General features: G+C 44.7%; 1 protein-coding gene across 2 annotated transcripts in view; it reads left to right on the plus strand.

Moving 5' to 3' along the window:
* TNR (tenascin R) overlaps window positions 1-25195 on the plus strand; it is a 761475-nt gene that overhangs the window by 261575 nt on the left and 474705 nt on the right. For both annotated transcript variants that reach the window (XM_086956605.1, XM_086956613.1), the window contains exon 2: window positions 3356-3465. The gene's annotated coding sequence lies outside the window, so the exon portion shown is untranslated. The remainder of the gene's footprint in view (window positions 1-3355; window positions 3466-25195) is intronic.

The raw sequence follows: 25195 nt of genomic DNA on the forward strand, positions 1-25195 counted from the left end.
GGGGAGTGTAGGTGGCGGAGATTTTTCCTGCTTGCATTAGAGCCCATGACACCCAAGCTACACCACTGCATTATTCCTGAATTGTTTCTCATGCTTGATATCCGACATCTGAATGCATGACTGCATCGTCATCACTGCATATATATTGCTAGTGCTGTTTCTTCGTTAAGATTAGTTACCCGCCTTCCATGCTGTGAGTTTCAGCCATCCTGCCTCAAGTGTGTGTCTGCATAGAGATTTTTTAGAGGCAAGCATAACTGTCATTCCGAGAAGACTATAATAATTAGCAACATTTAAACAAATCTAACTTTGTCTGGGCTGGGCTAACTGTTATGATCCTCGCCTATCTTCAGATGATGATGCTCCTATACCACTACTGGCGTATTTTGGCTGAAGGCCAAGCCTGTCTGCACATTTTGCACTCCTATCTGCACAAATGTGGAGGTAGGACCAGGTCCCACCTCCAGGGACATAGCTTTCAATAGTGCAGTAGGTGCAGTGGCACCTGGGCCCAGGGGAGTGGGAGACCACTTCACCCCAGTTGGTGGCTGTTTTTCTCAATCCAACCCGAGTATGGGAGGCCCAATGTCCTTGCTACCGTTAGAGCCCATGGTACGCTTGCTACACCACTGTGTGCTTACCATCCTTAACCACTGGCATAATTTCATCACTGGCCCATAGGCAGTCCACATAAGCACCCTTTCCTCATACCTTGCCTACAGGCTGCACACCCAGGTGACCTTACATTACACCACAGAGAATGCGTTTAGGCTTCCTTGCCTCATATGTAGTCCCTAAGTAGTGCTCTGAGGCTACCCTCCCTCATTTACAGCCCATAGTGTGGGCTCTCAGACTTCCTTAACTCACATCTCATCCTCTCACTGGGACCCAGACATTTTACAATTAAGTCAGCAAACACCCACAAAGGCTGTAGTTGAAATCCCTGCAAAAAACTCCAGCTCTTTTCTCAAATCTGAAAACTCCTATCTTAATACTTTTAGTATTGCCTGAGATTTTTTTCTTTATCTGATTTCTGATAAATAAACCATTAACCCTGCGATGCTTCTGGATACAGGAAGCTGAGCTTTCTGACACATTTTTCACAAAGGGGTTCTTGCACACACTGATTTAATTATGTGTCTCACTGAGTGCGTCATTGCTGACACCTCAAAGCATTGTTTTCATCAAAGGAGTCAGATCTTGTCTTGGTGCTCCACGGGTTCTTGAAATGTCTATAGAATGAGCAGGTGTTCTGATATTTCTGTAATAACCTGGTTGGCACTCCCAGTTGCATATGCCTGGTGTCCTGGATATCAAGAGGTGGAGGTGCTGGGGGTTGGGAGGGAGGGCGGGTTTAGAAGAGCAATGAAAGATTGAAGGGAAATTAGCATGCCCTTGTTGGACGGAGTATCCAACAGACAGAGGAAGACAGGATCCACGCCACATTTTCAGGATAGTCACATAGGATAGAATTACCTCCAATAAAACTAAGTTGCGCTCATTTACATAGTCAGTGGTTATCCTGAAAATCTGGTTTTGATCCAGCCTCCCTGGATCTACCTTGATTAGAATCAGGTGAACATTAAGATTTCAAAGCTGACAAATGCTGTGTCGAAGAGTCATTCATGTGACAATCTTGCAAAGATGAGTATGGTTGGGAGAAAGTTAGGTTCACATCCAACTCTCAGGGGTTTCAGTCTACGCAATACTCAGTTCGAAATAAGCCCTCCCAACCAATAGGGCGGGGCAAGAGCCTGTAACATGTCAGGCATTCAATGATGGTAGCATTTGCGAAAAGACTACTCAGCAGGCTCTCAAAAACACAGAAGCATGGTGCTTAATTGTTGCTGGTGGGAGGGAGCCAGCACTCAATTTTGCAACCTGGTTTGTCATTACCAGATTGTGGCCCAGAGTAAGAGGAAGAAAGACAGAAAAGAGGAACAGAAGTGGGAATTTAAAGATTATAAAAAACTAACTAAGAAAGGAATGTGAAAGAAGCTTCAAGAGTGAGATTAAGAGTAAAGTAGACGGTAAATGATTTATTTATGTCTCCTGTGGTAAGATGAAAAACATTAATGGATTGAGAGAGTGGTACTCATCCATTTTAACCTAGGGTCAAACCTATCACTGCTCATTCATTTGTGTGATTAGTATCAACCTATGTGTTGTAGTCAGTGTGTTTGAAAATATTAACTGTTTTACTAAACCATACATATCCTTATGTCAGCAGTCAGGGTAGTACCCTTTTATAACTGTAGATAATGCCTCATGGAGGGTGGTGTCTGAAAACCACAGGGCATATTAGTAAGAACCTTGTTAAAATTATCGCTGTTTTAGCAGCAGGAAACTGCCGCTAAAATAGCGATAATAGGCTTTCTAAAATGCGGTATAGATTTTCAATAGAAGCCCAGGTTAGATGTCCTGCACATCTAACCTCGGCTTCAATTGGAATTCTATAACGCATATTAGCAAGCCCATTATCGCCGTTTTAGCTGCAGTTCCTGCCTCTAAAACTGCGATAATTTTAACAAAGTTTTTGCTAATATGCCCCCCCTTCCTTTATGCTTTCAAGCAATAGGATGTATAGGGTACAAATATCTTCTAATGATATAATAACATTGTTAAAATTGCTCACCTTTGCTTCTCTAATTGTCATATTAGTCGTTTCAGCAATTGCTTTTTAGCTTGGCCTGGCTTTGCAATGGGCTGTCTATAAGAGGAGATGGTATGATGCGCTTAATGAAAAGGTGAAATTCCCATTGAGAACTGTGTAGTTATTTTTAGATCAGAGTTTCCATAGGAAGAGCGCTTTTTTCTATGCTAATAAATTTGGCGCAGTTTAATGAATCTTCATGAAACTTTTACAAATAATGCTCATCCACCTTAGCTCTTTCCTAGACAGTTTCAGGTTGAACTGACAAGCAGGAGCCAAGAAAAAAGAGGGTCCCAAAACACATATTTTCCCTTTGCTGTTCCCCATAGGCATTTTAAAAAAACATTTTAGAAAAAATAACTGAATAGCATTAAATCAATTTTGGCAAAAAGCTAGATTTTTATTCAGAAATTGTGCTTTTGTGATTTGATGTAAAGCTGTTGTTGGGAAATTAAGCTTAATTAAATGGAGATATTTAGACAGTTGTTCCTTCCGATGGGAGGCCTACGGAACTCAGGCAGTGCCACTAATTAAAAAAAATTTGATCATTCACTGAGCATACCAAAGGTTAAAGTTACGTTATAGTTTGAAGCAAAACGGTTGGAGCACACACCAAGCCTAGGTATACAGTTGTTTGAATATCAGTAAAAAAATCTCTCTAATACTTGTGATTGAGTAGTAATATTTTTTTTTCCTTTTCAGGAGCTGTCCGTTTTCACCATTGTTGATGTAAAAAGATGAACAGCCAAGAAGAATAGAGCAGAATCCACTTGTTTCCCCCTCTCAGACTTTATCAAGGCTGAAGACGTTCGGTAGGTTTTGATGCCAATAATGGTGGGTCAAAATGTAATTTATTATTCATGTAGTTTCTCGCTTTAATCAATGTTTTTATCACTCAAAGTAAGGTAAGTATTTATCCTGGAGGTGAATAAATGGGGAGAAGGTGGACTGAAAATGCCCTCGTAACAGTCAAAACTGCGAGTGAAGTTACAAAAGGTCCAGAGCAAAAGTCTAAGTGGAAAGTGATGTGAATACCAAGCTAAAGGGTTCTACGACCTTGACCTAGATCAGCCATCCAATATGTGAAAAGCACAGTCATTCAAGTACATGCCATCTTGTATTTGGGATTCTAATTAGGCCTTGTAATAAATATATTAAAATATGGGTTTAATAAAAAAAAACTACTGAAATACACCTGTTATAGTCTGCTGAGCTAACTATAACTTGCTCTTCCTCCATGCACTGCTTACGACCTCACATACTACACCACTGATGAAATGTTCAGTGACATCACTGATGGCATCACTGATGCCATCTCGAGTAACACCATTGAGGATATCGTTGATGACATCAAAACACCCAAGCCCCATGGGTTTTAAATGCTACCCCGAACAACTGCCAGTGGTTAGACTTATGGCAAGAATTCCTCCCATAACCTTATGTGGTTTTGATGAGACCTATGTAAAAGCCTCTCCCATCTACTATGTTTTCATAGTCAGCCTAGGTACTAAGCAACTCCTTTATTCAACATCATTGGCGGACTGATCCTCGGGAAATCTTTGGCCCCTTACACTCATTTCTTTTTTAACTTCAAAAGAGCTGGGGAAAGGTTAATTCCAGTGATCACTGGAATAGGAAAGAGTTAGTCACTTGTTAGAGTTTTACATCTCATTTGAGCTGGAACAGAGACAGCCTTGTGTCAGCCTCTGAAAAGCTAAGTTGGGGATGGGTCAGTCACATGTTTGACTTGCTGGAAAATAGACTGATTCTTATGGTTCATCACTGGCCTATCAGAGACATAGATCAGTAAGGAAACAATCAGATTTCAACTTCCAGCCATTCAGCAATAATGTTATCACCCATATAAAGTGGAGCAAGGCAGTTGATGCGCTATTCAACAAGCTACCATCTTGAACTGTTACATGTGTGTGTGAGCAGGGCTGTGCATAATTTGTATTATGTGAGCGTTATCTTGCGCAGGTCCACATTATTGGTTCACCACTAACAGGTGTGATTTCCTTCTTCCTTCTGCTTATGTCATTGGCATCATTTTCTCTTATGGGAGACTTGGTTCGAGCGAAGATGTGCTGCGAGATCTATGGAACTGAATGTGTGCCACGGTCACCTGCGCTGCATTAGCAATGTTCACTGCATGACTTTAGAAATAGAATGGGCATAATGTGAAACACATGTTCATTTGTGAGGCCATATAGCATATGCAACTTTCATGCGGACATCTGCCCACACACAGCACACATACAACTTGTAGATCTTGATTTTTGCTTGGAGAAAACACCAAGGGCCAGATTTTCAAAGAAGTCACTCAACGCAGTGCAGCAGCTAAAAATGCTGTGCTGCGTTTTGTAACAGGGAGGGAGCAGGAGAGTGCCATATCTACAGAGATATGGTTCTCTTCTCCCCTCTTCCTAACGCCGGAACTGATTTCAGCTGGTGTGCGCCAGGCACACACCTTAGCGCCATAGCACTAAGGTCCATGCCTGAGTCTAGCATAGGTTTTGTACAGGAAGGTTACCCTTCCTGTACAAAATACTATGCCTAGATAAGTTCAAACACTTTTCCCAGTTCGTATGTGTGCTGGACAGTGCAGCACGTATGCAAAGTTGGAAAAGAAAGGAGAAATGAAGCATTTCTCCTCTTAATACCTCCTTTCGGATGGAATTAACTTTTGGTGCTAAACGCTGTCTACAATTGTTTGTAGATAGGGTTTGTGTCAAAAGGCATGGGTGGTTGCATGGGAACGCAAATGTACCATTCAAGTACTGCCCCCTTGGCGATAAGAAACACAAATCAATACTTCGTGCTGCTTTGTGTTACTTGTAGGGTACTTTCCAACGCAAAAAACGTTTTGTGCTGGCAAATAATTAGGTAAACAAATATTTTGTGCTGGGTAGCGTTACTTTGGTGGCCCTAACCCAGCGCAAAATGTTTGAAAATCTACCCCTAAAACTTCAACCACCCAAAAACACACACAAGCTGGATAGCATGCCTTTACATCTCCCTGGTTAAAAAGTAGAAATTGCAATCAGCACTCCAATTTGGTAGGAAGTTCCTTTTGAGATAGCTGAAGGTAGTATACGTTTAAAAATGTAATCAGCTCATACTGTTTAAAAAACATTCATCATTTCCAGGGTTTTGCAATTTTTTCATGAAGTCATCAATGTAGCCCTTTAATTTTCCTGTAATGTTTTGTGGCGTTTCATGCTTTTCCTGTTCTCGAACAGTTTTTCCTTGCACAGTGGCAATTGTTCCTTATGAATGCTAGCTGGCACTCTAAGAGTGATTTACTTGCAACTTTGAAACCGGTTAATGTTGGCTATCTGTTTTTTTATCTTGAAACCACTAAAAAGCGTTGATTCCAATTTTATAGTGAAAAGTTACAGCCAGAATATTTTGCAAACCATGGATAGCAATCATAGAACTCATTAGGGCCGGACTGAGGAACTACTTTCCCTGGAGCTTAAGTTGTAGATATGCACGCCTAGAGCAAACAAGCATTTACAATGCAATGGTTTTGCCTTTGTTAAAGTTAGAGCTATTGGCATTGCTCTTGACATTATTTTGATTTTATTTTTTTTAACATAAATGGCATTGTCATTTACAAAAGCAAATTCAACCACTCATCTAACCCATCTGAACACCCAGCCACTGATCAACCCGCTCATCTATCTACGCATGCGCTTGCCAATCTCTTCATTCACCCACCCAGCTGCCCACTTGTCCATTCCGGTACCCACTCATCTATCAAAGCAGGCGCCCGCCGACCTCATCATACATCCGCTCCCTCGTCCCTCCCTCCAGCTGCCCACCTACTCATCCATCCACTCATCCTTCCACCTATTCATCCATCCGCTCACACATCCATCCGCCCACTCATCAATCTGCTCATCCTTCCACCCGCTCATCCATCCTCTCACTCATCCATCTGCTCATCCTTCCACCCACCCATCTGCCCGCTCATCCTTCCACCTACTCATCCATCCACTCATCCTTCCACCTACTCATCCATCCATCCACCCACTCATCCATCCACTCATCCTTCCACCTACTCATCCGTCCGCTCACTCATCCATCCGCCCACTCATCCACTACAAAACAGTGAGTTGTGGTTCGTGTCTTTACAGCATAGACGTACACTGAGGTTGTATGGGATAAACACACACATATATACATTCACCATTGGCGAAGCTGATATTTGAATTTAATATGTATTATGGGGTGGATTTTTTGTTCTATGATTCTAGTATACGTATGTCCCATCCTACGAGGTATAGATTCCTGCACGTAATAGAAAGGTGCGAATATTCTGCCTGGATCTGCTCAGCGTCTGGCTAGTAATTAACAGTATCATTAACAATGTGCATTACGCGCACTATGCAAACTTGCTTTATAAATGGACGCTGTGTCTGACAGCAAGAGTGCTACACGTACACTATAGATACTTGAACAACGTATTGTCTGTAGTAGACGCACGTGAACATTCTCCAGACATCCGCGCCACGATTTGCTGCGTGTGCGCTGCAGGTCATTTCCCATGTGCATACAGGTACCTTGGTAAGCTGAATAAAGCAGTGCAGTGTGTGCAATTTATAGGACGTGTCTGTGTGCACCCCACAGGCCTTTATAAGTGGCTGACAGCACACCGTGTACACCTTACAGGACTTGGCGGTGCCACGGCTGTGCGCACTCACATCCAATCCCCATTATGCATATGCGGGGCAGTCGAGGTCGCACTAACAGGTGGTTCCCTTACTATGCCGCAAAGAGAGGAAGGTGGCGTGAAGCGCCGGCCCTCGCGCGACGGAACCAGGCGGACATAAACAGCTCGGCCTTGTTAAAACATAAGAAACAAAACATTTTCCAATTCGGATGGGGAGGGGGGGGATTAGGGGAGGAGGGAGGTGGACGACAGAACCACCCTCCCTAACCCTCAGCAGCTGAAACGTCTGCCCGAAGCCACCTGTCAGGACCTACTGAAGCCACCGCACACTGCTGCTGATAGAGGATGTGGGTGCGGCCAGCTCGCCACAGAGGCCCACGGCGACAGGGGCAGCAGGTGAGCATGTCGCCAGGGTTGCAGAACACCCCTGCCCCCCCCCCCCCCCCAACAGCTTACCTTTACCTTACTGCGGCAGCTCAGACGAGCCTGGCTTGCCCCCCTCAAAGTTGGTGACGCACCTACGCAACACAGGGCGGCCAGGGGCTGGAGGACTCCCGCTCCTCCCTCCAGACTGGCCAGAACTCCGGGGCTCCCCCTTCACTTGGGAGCCCAGGGAAGGACACGGCAGGCGGCTTCTTCTCCTTGCGCTGGAGCTCTTCTTCTCCGGCACTTCCGCTTGTCCCGCCCCCGGCCTGCCTGACTTCCGGGTCACGGCCAATCGCAGCGCGGCCCTGGGGTCGGGAGGCCGGACAGCGCCTCCTAATCTCCCACCGGGCCGGCGGTGGTGTAAACACGGGGCAATGCCGGGTGGGCACCGGCTTCAATTAAAATATAAAGCGAGGTGGCACTCGCTCAAAGGCGGCATTGTCCCTGGCAGGGTGGGCACCTGCCAGGGGGCTCAAAAAAATCGGCAAGGGACGGGGCAACTGTATTGAGGGCGGGTGCCGTCAATGCCGGAACAGACTCGGGGGCGTTCCCGAGAACTGGCTTTCGGCTGACGTCGCCAAAAGCCAAAAATTCTCGGGAACGCCCCCGAATCTGGTCCTGCATTGACGGACAAACGTGTCTTCCAATGGCTAGCCTCCATTTATGGAGCTAGCCAATGAAAGACGGGGGCGGATTCCCAGCCCCCATACTATACTCATTAGCTTTTTCCTAGCACATGCGTACTTCGTACGCATTGGCTAGGCAAAACCTAAAAAGTAGGTAAAATGCATTATAAAATTTCGCTTAGCAATATGTCTTTTAGTTCAGCTCTAAACACTCTTTTCATGCAATGATTTATGAAACAAGAAAACAGAACTGCTCTTTATGATAAAGGCAAACCCTCTCTACCCCTCATTGTCTTTTATATAAGGGATTTTACCCTTGAATCAAGTAACAAGCAATGCCAGTAACTCTACATCTTTTCTAGAAAGGGAGCCTACTTTTAGTTTTAGTATTTAGCAGCAAAACCTAAGAGAACTGAACTTAATAACCTATAGTCCAGTTTTTAAGCTGTGGTCTGAGGACCCCTGGGCAGGGCCGGACTGCCTACCGGGTGTTGTGTCATGCTGCCGAGCTGGGGGCTGATTTCGTTGATGGGGACCTGCTTGTGCTGGAAAAAATTTGTTTTGCTTTGTTTATTTCGAAGCACACCAAAACGCCCCTTAGCCAGTCCGGCCCTGCCCCTGGGAGTCTGCGAGGCCAGCTTAGATGGGCTACGACTGTGTTCCAGAATTAAATATTATTAAAATATATGCATTAAAATTAATAAAGTATATGCAAATAACGAAGCAAAATTGAAAATGTGAAAACCTTTTCTATACTTGATTGTAAATAAGCAAAATATTTCATTATCTGATCATTTGTGTGGTGTTTTTTTGCATTTTTGGGTGTTGTTTTAAAGTTACAACAGTAGACATTGCTTAGGCCGCGGGGAGAAGGGGGCTCCAGCTTCCAATATTGACTCAGTGGGGGTCCCTGGATTCCAGTAATGATTCAGTGGTGGTCCACAGACGTCAGCAGGTTAAACACCACTGCTATAGTCAGTTTATATAAAAGTGACTATGTCAAAGACAGGCATTCCTCACAGATCAGATATTAAACAATCGGAGATGCAATTCTCCCCCCTTTATACTTAGTGTGAAGTGCTTGAAGTGGTGTAGCAAGGGGGGTGGAGGGGGTGGGGCGGTTCGCCCTGGGCAGCACGAGTTTTGGGAGTGGCGGCCTCCCCCCTCTTAACTGCTGGAATCGCCAGCACCCCCGATGCTCAGACATGCAGCCGTCAGGCAGCAAACGCAGGGACCACTATGGGCAGCACAACGTCTAGCTACGCTTCTGAGTAGTTGACACGGGTACACAGTCAAAATATCGAGTTGTAAATATCGACCTACCAAAATATCGTGTTTGAAATTTCGAAGGTGTAGAACATCGATGTCAAGAATATCGTTGGACAGAATATCGACCCTAAGGTAAGTAATATCGAAATTCTTTATATCGATGTAAGTAATATCGAAGTTAGTAATATCGATAGCATATATATCGATGTCACTAATTTCGATGACACTAATATCGATATTTGTATATTTTTTTTGCTTTTTATTATGTATGTGTTATATGTTTTATTTAAGTATTTAAAATAAATAATATTATATGTGTATTAATTTAATATATTAAAACATTTATTTATAAGCAAATTATATGTTTTAGTACCGGAGCGGGTTGTGGGTTTATAGGGGAATAGGGTGGGAAGTAATTTAATTATGTTTAATTAATTATTAATTATTAGGGATTATAAATTAATTTTAATTAATTGATAAAGATGTTCTGTAGCGGGTTGTGGGTTTATAGGGGAATAGGGTGGGAAGTAATTTAATTATGAAAAAAATAATTATTAAATTAGTAGTTATTAATAAATAATTTTAAATCATTGGTAAATAAATTTAATTAATTGGTAATTTATTTAAATTATTGATTAATTGATATGTATGTTCTGTAGCGTGTTGTGGGTTTATAGGGAAAGAGGGTGGGAAGTAATTTAATTATGTTTAATTAATTATTAATTAGAAGGAATTATAAATAATTTATAATTAATTGCTAATTAATTTCTATTAATTGATCATTCATTTTAATTAATTGGTAATTAATTTTAATTAATTGGTAAATAATTTTAATTATTTCATAAAAAGATAAATGTGTTCTGTTGCGGGTAGTGGGTTTATAGGGGAATATGGTGGGAAGTAATTTAAATGTAAATAAGTAATAATGTTTTTAAACTAATTTTTTTTTAATAATATAATTGATAATTAATTATTAATTGGTAATGAAATATTATAACATGGTATTTTTAAATATTTCTTTTTGGTTAAATTTATTTTGATAATCATGTCTTTAATAATTATGTATAGGTATTGTGTATGGTGTATATGTATTTAATATTTTTTATTTTTATTACTAAATTTTTTTTTATTTATAAGTATGTTATTTTAACCCCTACGCTATCCAACACTTTCCCTACTGTTGCAGTCTCTAGAGTTGGAATAGTAATTTTTACCCCTACGCTATCCAAAGCTTTCCCTACTGTTGCACTCTCTGGAGTGGGAATAGTAATTTTTACCCCTACGCTATCCAAAGCTTTCCCTACTGTTGCACTCTCTGGAGTGGGAATAGTAATTTTTACCCCTACGCTATCCAACGCTTTCCCTACTGTTGCACTCTCTGGAGTGGGAATAGTAATTTTTACCCCTACGCTATCCAAAGCTTTCCCTACTGTTGCACTCTCTGGAGTGGGAATAGTAATTTTTACCCTTACGCTATCCAACGCTTTCCCTACTGTTGCACTCTGTGGAGTCGGAATAGTAATTTTTACCCCTACGCTATCCAACGCTTTCCCTACTGTTGCACTCTCTGGAGTGGGAATAGTAATTTCTACCCCTACGCTATCCAACGCTTTCCCTACTGTTGCACTCTCTGGAGTGGGAATAGTAATTTTTACTCCTACACTATCCAACGCTTTCCCGAGTGTTGCACTCTCTGGAGTGGGATTAGTAATTTTTACCCCTACGCTATCCAACGCTTCCCCTACTGTTGCACTCTCTGGAGTGGGAATAGTAATTTATACTCCTACGCTATCCAACACTTTCCCTTCTGTTGCACTCTCTGGAGTAGGAATAGTAATGTTTACCCTTATGCTATCCAACGCTTTCCCTACTGTTGCACTCTCTGGAGTGGGAATAGTAATTTTTACCCCTACGCTATCCAAAGCTTTCCCTACTGTTGCACTCTCTGGAGTGGGAATAGTAATTTTTACCTCTACGCTATCCAACGCTTTCCCTACTGTTGCACTCTCTGGAGTGGGAATAGTAATTTTTAGCCCTACGCTATCCAACGCTTTCCCTACTGTTGCACTCTCTGGAGTGGGAATAGTAATTTTTACTCCTACACTATCCAACGCTTTCCCTACTGTTGCACTCTCTGGAGTGGGAATAGTAATTTTTACCCTTACGCTATCCAACGCTTTCCCTACTGTTGCACTCTGTGGAGTCTGAATAGTAATTTTTACCCCTACGCTATCCAACGCTTTCCCTACTGTTGCAGTCTCTGGAGTGGGAATAGTAATTTCTAACCCTACGCTATCCAATGCTTTCCCTACTGTTGCACTCTCTGGAGTGGGAATAGTAATTTGTACTCCTACGCTATCCAACGCTTTCCCGAGTGTTGCACTCTCTGGAGTGGGATTAGTAATTATTTTCCCCTACGCTATCCAACGCTTTCCCTACTGTTGCACTCTCTGGAGTGGGAATAGTAATTTATACTCCTACGCTATGCAACGCTTTCCCTACTGTTGCACTCTCTGGAGTGGGAATAGTAATTATTACCCGTACGCTATCAAACGTTTTAAATAAAATAATGTTAAAAATATTATAAGTATATTTAATTATTTATATTTTTACATTTTATGTTATTGTTTTATGTTTGTAAATGTATTAGTAAATTAGAATATATTTTATTAATTTATAAATTAGTAAAATAATGATTACTACTTATTGTTCAGTACATATATATTATATATTTACTGTATATATTTAATTAATGTATTATTATTATATATGTATTATTTATTAATTTTAAACATTATTAGATACTTTTAACTATGTACATTTTATTTATTAATGTTATTTACTTTATTTTACATTTATATTTTAAAAGAAAAAAAAAATATTTTTTTAACATCGATATTTTTAACATCTATATTATTTTTTCGATATTTTTGTACTTACCATGTTGTAGATAGGATGTCGATATTCTTGCCCTCGATATTTTTGACTCGATATTCCTGTAAGTCGATATTTTGTTGGTCGATATTTTGTCAGTGATCCGTTGACACGCTATGAGAAATGTAAAGCTCAAGATCTGGCTAATGCTGTACTATTCCAATGTTAAGGCATGAAACAGAATGTGTTTGTGTTTGCTAATCGCCTTTGAGAAATGCATTTGACTGACAGTCACATTTGAAGTCACTAGATTTCTATCCTAATCTTCCATTATTCTCAGCTTTGCTTGGAATTATTGAACCTTAAAAGTGGGCCTTGTGTGCTGTCTCCCTTCCATGCAGCTCAGTTTCAAAGTGTACATAATAAAGAAAGGGTATGCCACTGACAACTGCAAGTCATCACATGACATGTATCTAATAGAGAGGCTTGTGAGAACACCTGTCAAGGCCTCATTCTGAATCCACTGTGATGTCACTCTCCTCCAATGTAACTAAGCGCTGGGGTGTCCAACATTGGTCCACAAGGGCCTATCCTTGTCAGATATTCAAGATAACCACCCACAATGTAAATAAGTAGCCTTTACATAAATGATATGCCAATTCATCTTTGTGGCTATCCTGAAAATCTGGAATTACGCCATTATAGATATCCTGAAAATCATGCATGGTCCCGCCTTCTTGCTTCTTGCACCTATGTTGGTTATTCCTATGATGCATCTGACATGGTACAGTGACTGGTAGTTTATAATGCATGCTACAATCTGTATACGGGAACACATAGCCACTTCAGTTTTTTTTAATTTAAAAATATATATATATAACATGTATGTACTTAACAAATGAAGGTTTTTTGTAAAACAAACATTAAGGCCTCTTTTTACAAGTGTCCCAATAGTTTACAACCTCGAATCCAACACGTTTGTACAGGGGTCACAACTACACGTCGGTCAGAGTTTACTGCACCCGGTAATTACCAAGTGTGATCGAGTCCACGCATCTCAGATACATTCAAACCTGAAGGACTTTAACAGGGGAAGATACACTGTGGGCATTGGGGCATTGAGATTTCGGTGCAGAAAGCATCAAAACCCTCATATTAATTACAATTTAAAAGGGGAACACTCGTAGAAATGACATTCATCTTACCCCCGGGGTGTGGGATATTAACCGATGTGATAAATATTGCAGATCCCAGCATGACACTCGTAACCCTGATTGCACTGGGAGCATGGGCTCTGAGCTAGAAATGCCACTGTCAACACTATTAATAAACCAGGGGTCTCCAACCTTTTCTGTAATAAGAGCTACTTATGTTGAATGAAAAGCATCTGAGATACTATTATTATCAGTGCTGTAATAGTTACCAGATCTGACAGGCAGTAGTGGCTGCTACCAGGGAGTGGTGCTGTGGCAGGGAGGTGGGAGTGTTAAAAAAACAGAAAAAAAGAAAAGGGGGATAAAAGAAAGAAAAATGCACTTACCTTCCCTGCAGCCGGCTCTCCTCCGTCCTCTTTGTTCACGACCCAGGAACAGGAAGCACCCATGCTCCCAGACTCCCCTAAGCCAATCACAACGCTGCAATGCAGCCTTGTGATTGGTCTGTGGGCTGTGGTTTGGCGCTTAGATAGGGAGCCTGTGAAAGTTTCTCACCCGGCTGTGTATTACAGCCTGGTGGGTAACATGCAAAGTGCGCATCACTGTTTGGCTGGGCCAATACGGCTGGCCAAACCATCATGCACACTTTACCAAGTGCCCACCACTTCTCCCCCTCTGCTCTGCACCCAGCAAAGCCCAGTCCCAACTGTTTCTTAACAGTGCCAGCCAATAATGAAAAATAAAATGATAATAACATTGTTATTATCATTTTATTTTTCCTGTGGGGCGATGCTCCTCCCCCATAGCGGAGGAGCCGCCACTGCTGACAGGATTACATTAGTGGCCATCCAATGCATGTTTACTTGCAGTGATCGCCTCAGTGCATCAAACAGGGGTGCTAGCAGTAATTTACAAATGGTTTTGTCAATTTGGAATCTCTTTGCATTATGAATACCTAACAGCCTTAGGTGAGATGTTCATGGCACCAAGGTGATCATACTAATAGGAATAAGTCTCACAAATGTCACATAATTTATCACTCAAATATATAATGTGTTGGAAAATAAAAGCGGCACAAAAGGAATTCTTGCTTGGGCATTATTGGACAGAAAAGAAGAACCAACCGAAAAGAAAAAAAGACTGGCATACCTTATGTGAACAAGCTTTAACGATGCTTAATATGCATGATGTCTGGGATACCAACCACGGCTTTACTGCATTAAAAAAAATAGCTAACAATGCTGCAAAACAAAATGTTAGGATAATGGACAAAGCTGCCATAGCAAAGAAAAAAACATGGCTGGATGGTTTTATCTTCATATAAGATCCGATCACCTCAGCCGTATCTTGTCTAACATATAACTCCATCAATCCAGCATTTGCTACTTTTGATCCAGTTGGGAGCCTTTAGCTCAAAAGGTCAGGTCCCAACATGGAAACAATCATGGGCAACTATGGTTTGCTGACTTTGCGGCCAGGCCGAAGAGACTCTCATTCACTTTTTGTGCATTTGCCCAGCTGTGAACAATTTGAGGAGCCGCCCGCTGCAGGTTCAAATTGGGCTGCACCATTTTCAAGGCCCTTGCCGGTCAGGGCCCCCACTTCATTTCTACCCTCCTCCAACCCTATATTCCCCCTCGCACTCTCCGGTCTTCCCAACTGGCCCTGTTATCCACTCCCAGATACAAGAGGAAGAAACACGGTGGGCTTAAGTTTTCCTATCTGGCCCCCACTCTTTGGAATTCTCTCCCCCTGCCCCTCAGACTGTCCACTTTGTATCCCAAATTTCGATCCTCTCTCAAAACCTTTCTTTTCACTGAATCCTACCAATAACGTCCTCTGTTGCTTCTTCATCTGCTCTCTTCTTTCTGGCGCCAAGAAACCTAATGGTGTTAGCTGCGCCCTACAAATTTTTTTAACATAACATAACATAACATAACATTTGTGTATTCCGCTCTTTCCAGGTTAGATCATGTCGACCAGCTGTAATGTTACTACTGAATAGATATTCGCAGCAGCAATTAAATTGTTTATAGTTCATAATGCACTTTTTGCAAATGATTCTGGATAGGAAATCGTGGATCCGTAGCACCTAGTTTACATTTGCCCTTTGCACGTGACTTTAGCAATGCAATTGAGGATGTATGCATATTTGCATTTTTGTACACAACTAATGAAATGAAATCTGATGACCATCTAAAACTAGCGCCATTTTGTATAGTTCATATTGTACTTTCGTCCATGATCTTATCCATGAAACAGAGGATCAGCAATATAGAATACATATTTGTATTTTGCACATGATTTTAGCCTCAAGATTAAGGATTGTCTAAATTGGGGAATGACTTGTACACAGTTGATTTACACACAATTGGTAGCTGATTAATTCTGAACTTGTAAATTTGGAAAGCTTCTTTTCTTTTTTTTGATAATTTGATGATTTTAATATAACATTGTAATTGTTTTAATTAACTATATGCAATAAAATATTTACTTACATGCTCAAATATCAGGCTTAAAAATATTTTGGAAACGAACCTATTTTTCTCCTAACATCAGCAAATGAGTTCTGAAAGAATGTATCCAACTTGTAGCTCTTCAGAAGAGAGCATCCCACCAGTTCTGTTAGTGTGTCCAGGCTATGCCTCCCCACCTCGCACTTGGTTAGCCCCTATATGCAGGCTACTTGGTGTACGTAGCAATTCGGTCACCCTTCGCACCCTCTGGGTTGATTGCTGTCCAGTAATGGGCATTAGCATGATGTATGATTTTTGCACATATGCTCATGTAAACCTTGTTTTTTATATTGTATTTAGTTCTTTTATTTTAGTATTTTTTGTAAAAACGTTTTTATGCATGTTTTTGTCCATTCTATTCTTTTTTAAATTTTCTGTACTTTTATGGCCCTGGTGGTCGAAATAAAGTGATTGGAACTGGAGATCTGAAAGTACGCACATTTTTGTCTTGAATGTACACTTTTTAATTTGGGCATAAATATATTAATTCAGCCAGGCAAAGACGTTTAATTTAGTAGGCTGGGCTGCACACATGAATGATACAGCTAACTGGAGAGCTGCCAGTAGCTCACAAGCTACTCGTTGGAGAAGGCTGCCATGAATTAAATGATGCACTTTGGTTGCTCCCCCATGCAAGACCTCATATCATGTTCCTATAAATGCTTACAGAACAGTATTGTGTGCTATATCATCATGTTCACTGAGCCTTTATACTTAATGATAAACATGCTTGTTTCTTTTACAGACGTAAAACTGCTAGTTTATTAAAGTTATTGTGTGATATACATGTGCTGGCTAAATCATTTTACCCCACAACAAACCACCAAGAATAAGACTGTACTGTTTGACCTGGCTACGAACTGAAAGTCAAAGCCTTGAAGTAAATGTACAGGACTTTATATAGCGCAAATCACCGAGTGGTTTCTAAGCGCTTGCTTAGGGAACCCGTCCTGGTATTCCCCTGTGAGATAGCCCCGGCAGGGTATCCGCAGGGTAAAAGCCAGGCATCCCGCCGCGAGGGGCCGTTGTGGAGATTAAGCAAGCTATTGCCCAGAGTCGCAGAGTGTGAACCCGTGAATCAAGTAGGCACCGGAGCGAGAATTGTCGAGTCCATGGACATTATTAGGACTCAAGACCCCACCGAGCCGGGAATTGAACCCTGGTCCTGGGCTGACCTCTGCTTCCAGGTCTGCCTCCTCTAACCAGTGCGCCACACTTCTCCACTGTAATATATGGGTTCAGTGGCTCCAGGGACAATGGCAGTACGTTTTACAAGGGTTACCTAGTTGCCATACAGTCCCTTTGGCTGTACAGAAAAAATGACTTGAGAGTAACATTTTGAACAAAGGCTGAGACCTGGAGTCTTTTTGAAGTATATAGCCTTCAGGGAGATACTGTTTATCTTGAAAACATGCTACAGAGGACGAATCTTGTATTTTGTTGGCCATAAATTGCTTGGCTTTCTTTGCTCTGGCAGGTGCTGAGCAAGCTGTTGTGATATGAATCCCTTAAGCTTTGAGACTTTGTTCTGTAGGGAGATGAATCTCTCTGTCAGTCAGTCAAAATAATGTTTATTTAGACAAATGACTTTTAAACAACACAGTCACCTTATCTAATGCAGTTAACTTTAAGTAAAAACGATTACAATATTTAAAATGTCAGCATCCCAATTCATATGCCAGCCGATACAATTTAAAACAGATAGAAGGCCATATATTTGGATACCCTTGTGCTCATATAATTAGAAAATGTCTACAAGGTTCTCAGCTGTTCCTATTTTAAAATTGGGTACTCAAACCTGTCCATTCTTAGCTGCCTCACCTATCATTAAATTTAATAAATACATGTTCATTTTATTATGTAGGTTGACACCTCAGGAGTTCCTAATTTAAAACCAGGGTAAAACAGTAACATTTAAACATCCACATTTTATTTATCCCATTTCATTTCTTATAACAACTAGAACTTATTATCTAGACACCTGATTCATTTTATTTATCCGAGTATGACTTTTTGACTGCAGTCATAACCTTCCATTAGCGATTGCAATGTCTAAGTGTTGCATATCAGTGATAAACTCTACAGCCTGCGCTCAGTTTATTATTCCATATTTAAAAAACAGTGGTCCAATAGCAAGTGCAAGATGTTACATTTTGTATGTAGCCCACATGTGCAATTTCCATCAGGTTGGATCATTTCTGTTTTTGTTTAATAAGGATTGACGTTGATTCTAATTGTCATTGTTTCACACCTAAACCAGCGGTTTAGCAAGATATCCAGGTAAGGAAACCAAACTCCCTCCTGTCATGAATTTAGCATAAATTTAACAGATTTTTCCCACCCCGATACTGCCAGTTCTTTTCCCAGGATAAATCTCGTCCCATAGATCTCAGCTCCCCCTTGGAGACGTCAACTTGCAATGTTTCATGACATAGGCTGATCTTCATATCCCTTCAAAACGATGTCAGATTTTTTTCTAGCCCCTTGGCCCATTTTAGTTCTTTGTGCTGGATCTCCTTTTTGCACCAACGGGAGACTCTCTGTTCCTCACCCCAGTTCAGTCTTTTAAAGTCACTTGATCCGATATGTTCCATGAGGTCAAACCTGCCTCTAGTCTAATGGCTAGCACCATGAAGGAACCTGGCAGGGACATTAAGGACTTAATGCATTTCCATTTCACAGTGTCCCACCCACTTTTACCACTGATGCAAAGTAATTCAGCGCCATATTGTAGTTGCAGCGGTACCATGGCCATGAAAGCTTTCAGAATTGATCTACGTGACATATGCCCATAGTCCCGGTTGAATTTTCTCAACCCACCCACTGAGGCAAGGGTCCTCACCTTTAGAGCCTCCAATTGGGAATAACAGTTCAGGGACCTTTCAAACCAAATTCCTAGTTATTTATATGCATTAACTTTTACCGGTTTAGTGGTTCCCAAATGTCAACTGAATTTATCAACTTTTTTGCCAAAAAGCACCACTTTGGTTTTGTCCATATTTACGGATAACTGTTTGTGGCTACAGTAATCCCCAAATGCATCCAACTTTCTCTGCAGACCCATCTCCGCATGATCTAAAAATACAAGGTTGTCTGCTTACAGAAGGCATGATATGTGTTTCTCATCCATTCTAGGGCTAGCGCCTTTTGCTCCCGCCAGTATCTTAGGGAGATGCACAACATATATGGAAAATAGCAGTGGGGCCAACATGCAACCTTGTCTTAATCCATTGTTTATTTCTATTCTCTGCATCAGGGACCCCTCTGTATCTAAAATGACTTGGGCCCGATTGTGTTTCTGTAGCTCCTATATAATGCCCAAAATTCTCTTTGGGATATAATTTGTAATGGTTTCCATAGACTGTTCCGGTCAACCAGATCAAAGGCGGTACAGAAGTTCTACTTAGCATCAAAGCAACCTCCCTCTTTGCTCGACCAACTTCTGTGCTATGGACCAGAGGGCTAAGCAGTGATCGATTGTGGAGTGACCCTCTTTGAAACCACCTTGTTCTGGGGGAGGGACTGTTGATTTCATTTCGACTTTGTCCTTCATTATTTGAAGAAGGAGTTTTGCAAAGACTTTTTCACCCACATCTAAAAGGTTAACCAGCCTATAGTTTTTAGGGAACATTATATATCCTTTCTTATGAATGGGTCTTATTATACCACCTCTCCACCTCTCCAACGATCTGGAAATTGTCTTGTGTCAAGTATGAAGGATAATAACTGAGACAGAAGATCTGCCCACCACCCCAGCCGGGCCTTTATTATTATGGCTGGAAGATTATCAGAGCCAGCTGCGGGACTCAGATTTAAGCTTGCTATAATTCGTTTTATATAATCACTGCAAAAAAGAATGCTCTAATGTCATCCTCCACCCCTACACAGTGGGTTCTACTTCTTTCTACTATCTCTTGCCTTTTAACATAGATTTCCCCCAAGTACTCCTCCTAAGCAGCTTCCTCGACCACACAGTTCATAACCCCCTGTGTTTTGCCTGAGCCCTGCTGTCTTAGCTTCCAAAACTTTCTTACATCTTTTGTTTCTATTGCTTGCAGTAAGTTGCACCAGCATTTCTCTTTAAATTTCCTTTTCTTGTTCCGGAAAAGTGTTATATACATTTTCTTTAGTTTCAACTGATTACTATGACTTTCCAGATTAGACTTTACTTTAAGACATCTCTCCCCCTTTTTTATTAGCTTCTTTACATTCCCCACTAAACCATTCTGTTGGACAGGCCACATGAAGGGCCGCTCCCCCCTCGGCCCGACCAGGCCCGAGCCCGGTCACACAAGTGCCACACACCACCACTGCTCGTCTTCCGTCCCCTCCGGGACCCCGGCCCCTGAACATATCGACCTCGTGGGCCCGACCCACTACTGGCCCGCGCGCCCAGCCTGGGCGCCATCTTGGACACTCCACCACGAGGCCGCCTGGCCCCCGATCGACCTCAACCCTGGGCCTAGCCAGGCCTCAGACATCCCGGCACCACCATCCACCCAGGAGGTGAGCGGGCTACTTGGCAAGTCAATGGGAGAAAGAGGCGTCGATGGCTCTCCCCCGGCAGGTGCCGCTCGCCCATCGCCTCCCCGGGCGCTGGCTCCACCCCCCTGCTGGGTGTCTGGACTCCCTCATCCCGGACCTCCCGACCTCCAAGTGCGAGGGTCCGGACATCAAAGGGCACCAGCCCTATAACTGGGGCAGCTCCAGAGCAGGAAGGCAGTTGTATCCTGGAGTCGAGAGACGCAGAGAAGAACTCATCCTTGACGGACTACTGGCGCTGCCGTAGCTCTGCCTTGCGCATCATCATCCTGCCTGCTGGCGCTGCCGCAACCTTCGTAACCTTCGTAAACCTTCATCGTCGTCGGGACCTGCTGGCGTGGCCGCGGACCGTTTGCAACCACCATCTTCATCGGGACCTGCTGGCTCCGCCGCGGACCGTCGCTTCCTTCGTCCATCTCGGGACCTGCCTGGCTCCGCCGCGGCCCGATCATCTAGAACGCCGAGCTCGAGGATTGAGAGCTATTCCCATCTTTTGGTAACAAGACTGTCCCGCTACCCTTTTCCCAAACCAGAGACCAGAACCGAGGGGACCCCTGAGTCCAGACCTCCTTGTACCATTCATCGTACTTAAAGAATTGCCTATAAAGTATCGTTGAACTTTACCCTTGTGTGGTGTCCGTCTGTGGGGGGGAAGTTACTTGTCTGTACGATCGTCGGAGACGGCTCTCCCCGGAGACCTCTCCCCTTATCCTCGGCCGACCCTCCCGGTCCGTCTAACATTGGTGGCCAGCGGCGCGATCCGAATCACCGCATTATCGTACAGAGAGTAGCTCACCCCACGACGAAATCACGATGTCAAACAAAGAAAGCGGATCCACCGAGAAATTTCAGATGGAGAAATTGGACGAGTACAGCCATCGTGAATTAAAACAATTCTGCATCGAACTAGGTATCGCTACCACCGGTCTAAGTACCAAGGACGATTTCAAGCATGCCCTAGAGTCTTGGGCAGAAACCGGGGCTGCCGGAACCCCCGATCAAAACATCGCAGCAATAGAAAAACAAACCACAGCCCCTGAAGAGCGAAGAACGGGTCTCTCGCAAGACGAGATCCAGGAACGAGAAAAAACCCGACTACACGAGCTGGAAATGGCCCGGCTCAAAATGGATGTTGAACTTAAGTTGGCCGAACAAAAAATAAACTTAGAGCACCTGCGTCTCCGAGAAGAAAGAGAGGAAAAACAGAGACAAAGGGAGCTCGAGGAGAAGAAATTGGCATATGAACACGAGCGAAAATTAGCGGAGATCGACTTACGCAAGCAGAATAAAGAAGTAGGGGTGCCCGAGCAACCCCACACCCCAGGGGCAACAGAGAAAAAGGTACACATCCCCAAGGATGTCGTTCGAGAGTACTTCCGAGAGGACGACATCCAGCAATGGTTTAAGGCCTACGAAATCGCTATGACCGCCCACCGGATCGATAGAAGCGACTGGGGAGCCGGTCTATGGGGGAGATTCCTCAACGAGGGCCGCGACGCCCTGCTACAGCTCCCGGACCACCAGATGACCTCCTATGACCATATGAAAGCTGCACTCCTCACCCGCTATGGCCTCACACCCGAGATGTACCGTCAGAGGTTCCGAGACTGCACCCGCATCCCGGGTACAACTTGGGTGGACTATGTAAACTATTTTAGCCGAGCCTTCGAGGGCTGGATCAAAGGAAGCAAGGTCACAACTTACGAACAACTCTTCAACCTCATGGTATGGGAGCATCTATCGAACAATTGCTTCATTGAGCTCCGCCAGCACCTCCTCGATAGCAAATTGACCGATCCCCGGCAGCTCGCAGCCGAAGCTGACCGGTGGGAAATCACCAGAGTGGGCCGGAATGGGTCCTATGAACAGAGCCGGAACAACAACGGTCAGCACCGTCCCCGAGGAGGAGGAGGAGGCCAAGGACGTGGAAGAGACAACGCTCCGGTCGCCCCCGCTAGCAGCACCACCCCCCCGGCCAACCGGGGCAGCACCCCGGCGCGACCGGGATATCGAGCCAATGTTACGTGCCATCGATGCCAACGAGTCGGCCACTATGCAAACGACCCAAACTGCCCCCAATATCAGAGCCCAAGACCCCGCCAAGTAGCCGCTGCTGCTCTGGGGGAGGAACAGATCTCAGAGGAACAAGAAGAATATGAGCAAGAGCATCAAGAATGGGAGCCAGCCGCCATGGCTCTAGCCTGCTTAGGGGGGAAAGACATGGTCCCGCGGGTCCCCCTACCCGCTAACACCCAGAAGTACAGCCAATGGGTGAGCATCAATGGACGCCGGGCCGAAGCCCTCCGTGACACCGGGGCCAGTGTGACAGCCGTCCGCTGTCACCTGGTGGCCCCAGAACAGTTCCTACCAAACATTCTCTGCCCTGTCCGTTCAGCCGATAACTCAGAGAGTCTGTGTCGGATGGCCTGCGTCCCTTTCGAATGGGGAGGGGTCTCCGGCATGTTGAAAGTAACGGTCCGAGACGATGCCCCCGTAGACTGCCTCCTGGGGAATGACCTTGAAAGCTCTCCGTGGGCAGCCGTAGAACGACGAGAACACCTGGGGATGTTAGGCATCCCGGACTGGGCATGCGTCACCACCCGGTCCATGGCCGCCCGTGCCAAACCCCGACCCGAGGAACCATAATGGCCGGCGCCTCCGCCTCCGGTCGCACCAGCCGAAACCACCGACCGTGACGTCCCCCCAGAACCAGCTCAACCTCCAGACCTCGCTAACCTCGACCAGTGGCCTCAAGAGGGGGGGCCCACGCAAGAACAGTTTCGCCAAGAACAGAAGACCTGTCCCTCCCTCGAGGGACTCCGCCAACAAGCCCTCGCCCAAAGCGCAGGGGATACCTCCGGAAAACATTGGATCTACTGGGACAATGATCTGCTATACAGTGAACAAAGAATCGCGGAGTTGGGGGCCAGCCGAGTGCTAGTGGTGCCCCTCCGTTTTAGAGGCTTTCTGCTAAACCTGGCCCACGATGTCCCCCTGGCTGGACACCTGGGTCAAGATAAAACCTACAGCCGCCTGGTGACCCACTTCTTCTGGCCCAAAATGAGGGACGATGTACACCAGCATTGCCGATCTTGCCCCACGTGCCAAGCCAGTGGAAAGAGCGGCCGCAAACTAAAAGCCCCCCTGCAACCTTTTCCCGTGGTCACCACCCCGTTCGAGAGGGTCGGAATAGACATTGTGGGGCCCCTGGACCCGCGTACAAAACAAGGCCATCGGTTCATCCTGGTGCTAGTGGACCACGCCACCCGCTACCCCGAGGCTGTTCCCCTGCGGACTGTGACAGCCCCGGTAGTTGGCCGGGCTCTGATGGGAATCTTCTCCCGTGTGGGCTTCCCCCGAGAAGTCGTCAGCGACAGAGGCACGAACTTTATTTCCAAATATATGAAGTCCCTCTGGCAACAATGTGGGGTTACCTACCGATTCACGACCCCCTATCACCCTCAAGGAAACGGACTCGTTGAGCGGTTCAACCGCACGCTCAAAGGGATGATTGGGGGGTTGGAAGAGCCCCTCCGTCGCCAGTGGGATGTGCTGCTGCCGTGCCTCCTCTTCGCCTATCGGGAGGTCCCCCAGAAGTCCCTCGGCTTCAGCCCGTTCGAACTGCTGTATGGACATCCAGTACGGGGGCCACTCAGCCTAGTCAAGGAAGGCTGGGAGATGCCCCCTCTAAAGAACCCCCCAGATGTTTTCCGATACCTCCTAACCCTCCGCAACCAGACCCGGCGGTTCCGAGAGCTGGCAAAAGCCAACCTAGAGGCCAGTCAAGAGGACATGAAAAAGTGGTATGACCGGAATGCCTCCTCCATCGAATTTGAACCTGGGCAACAGGTATGGGTGATGTCCCCCACCGAACCCTGCGCCCTGCAAGACAAATGGACGGGGCCCTTCAAAGTAGTCGAGCGCAAGGGCCCTGCCACCTATCTCATCGACATGGAATCTGCCCGGAACCCCCTCCGGGTCCTCCACGCTAATAGACTGAAACCCCACTTTGTGCGTTCAGAACTCAGCCTCCTGATGGCCACAGACAATGGGGCCGAAGAAGACTCCGAGCCCCTCCCTGACCTCCTACAGACTCGGGAGAAAGACGGCTCCGTGGATGGGGTCCGACTCTCGGAGGCCCTCACCCTGGAACAACGCCAAGAATGTCGAGACCTTCTGTTGCAGTTCGCCAGCCTGTTTTCCCTCACCCCAGGTGTCACCTCCTGGTGTGTGCACGACGTGGACACGGGGGACAGCCCCCCTATCCGCCACCGGGCCTACCGCGTAACAGATCGGGTACGGGCCTGCATCCAGGAAGAAGTAACCAAGATGCTCACGCTCGGGGTCATCGAGCCCTCAGACAGCCCCTGGGCCAGCCCTGTAGTCCTGGTCCCCAAAGCAGCCGCTCCCGGCACCACACCAGAACTCCGGTTCTGCGTCGACTACCGGGGCTTGAA

Source organism: Lissotriton vulgaris, chromosome 1_1 (genome assembly GCF_964263255.1).
Source record: "Lissotriton vulgaris chromosome 1_1, aLisVul1.2, whole genome shotgun sequence".
Classification (NCBI taxonomy): domain Eukaryota; kingdom Metazoa; phylum Chordata; class Amphibia; order Caudata; family Salamandridae; genus Lissotriton; species Lissotriton vulgaris.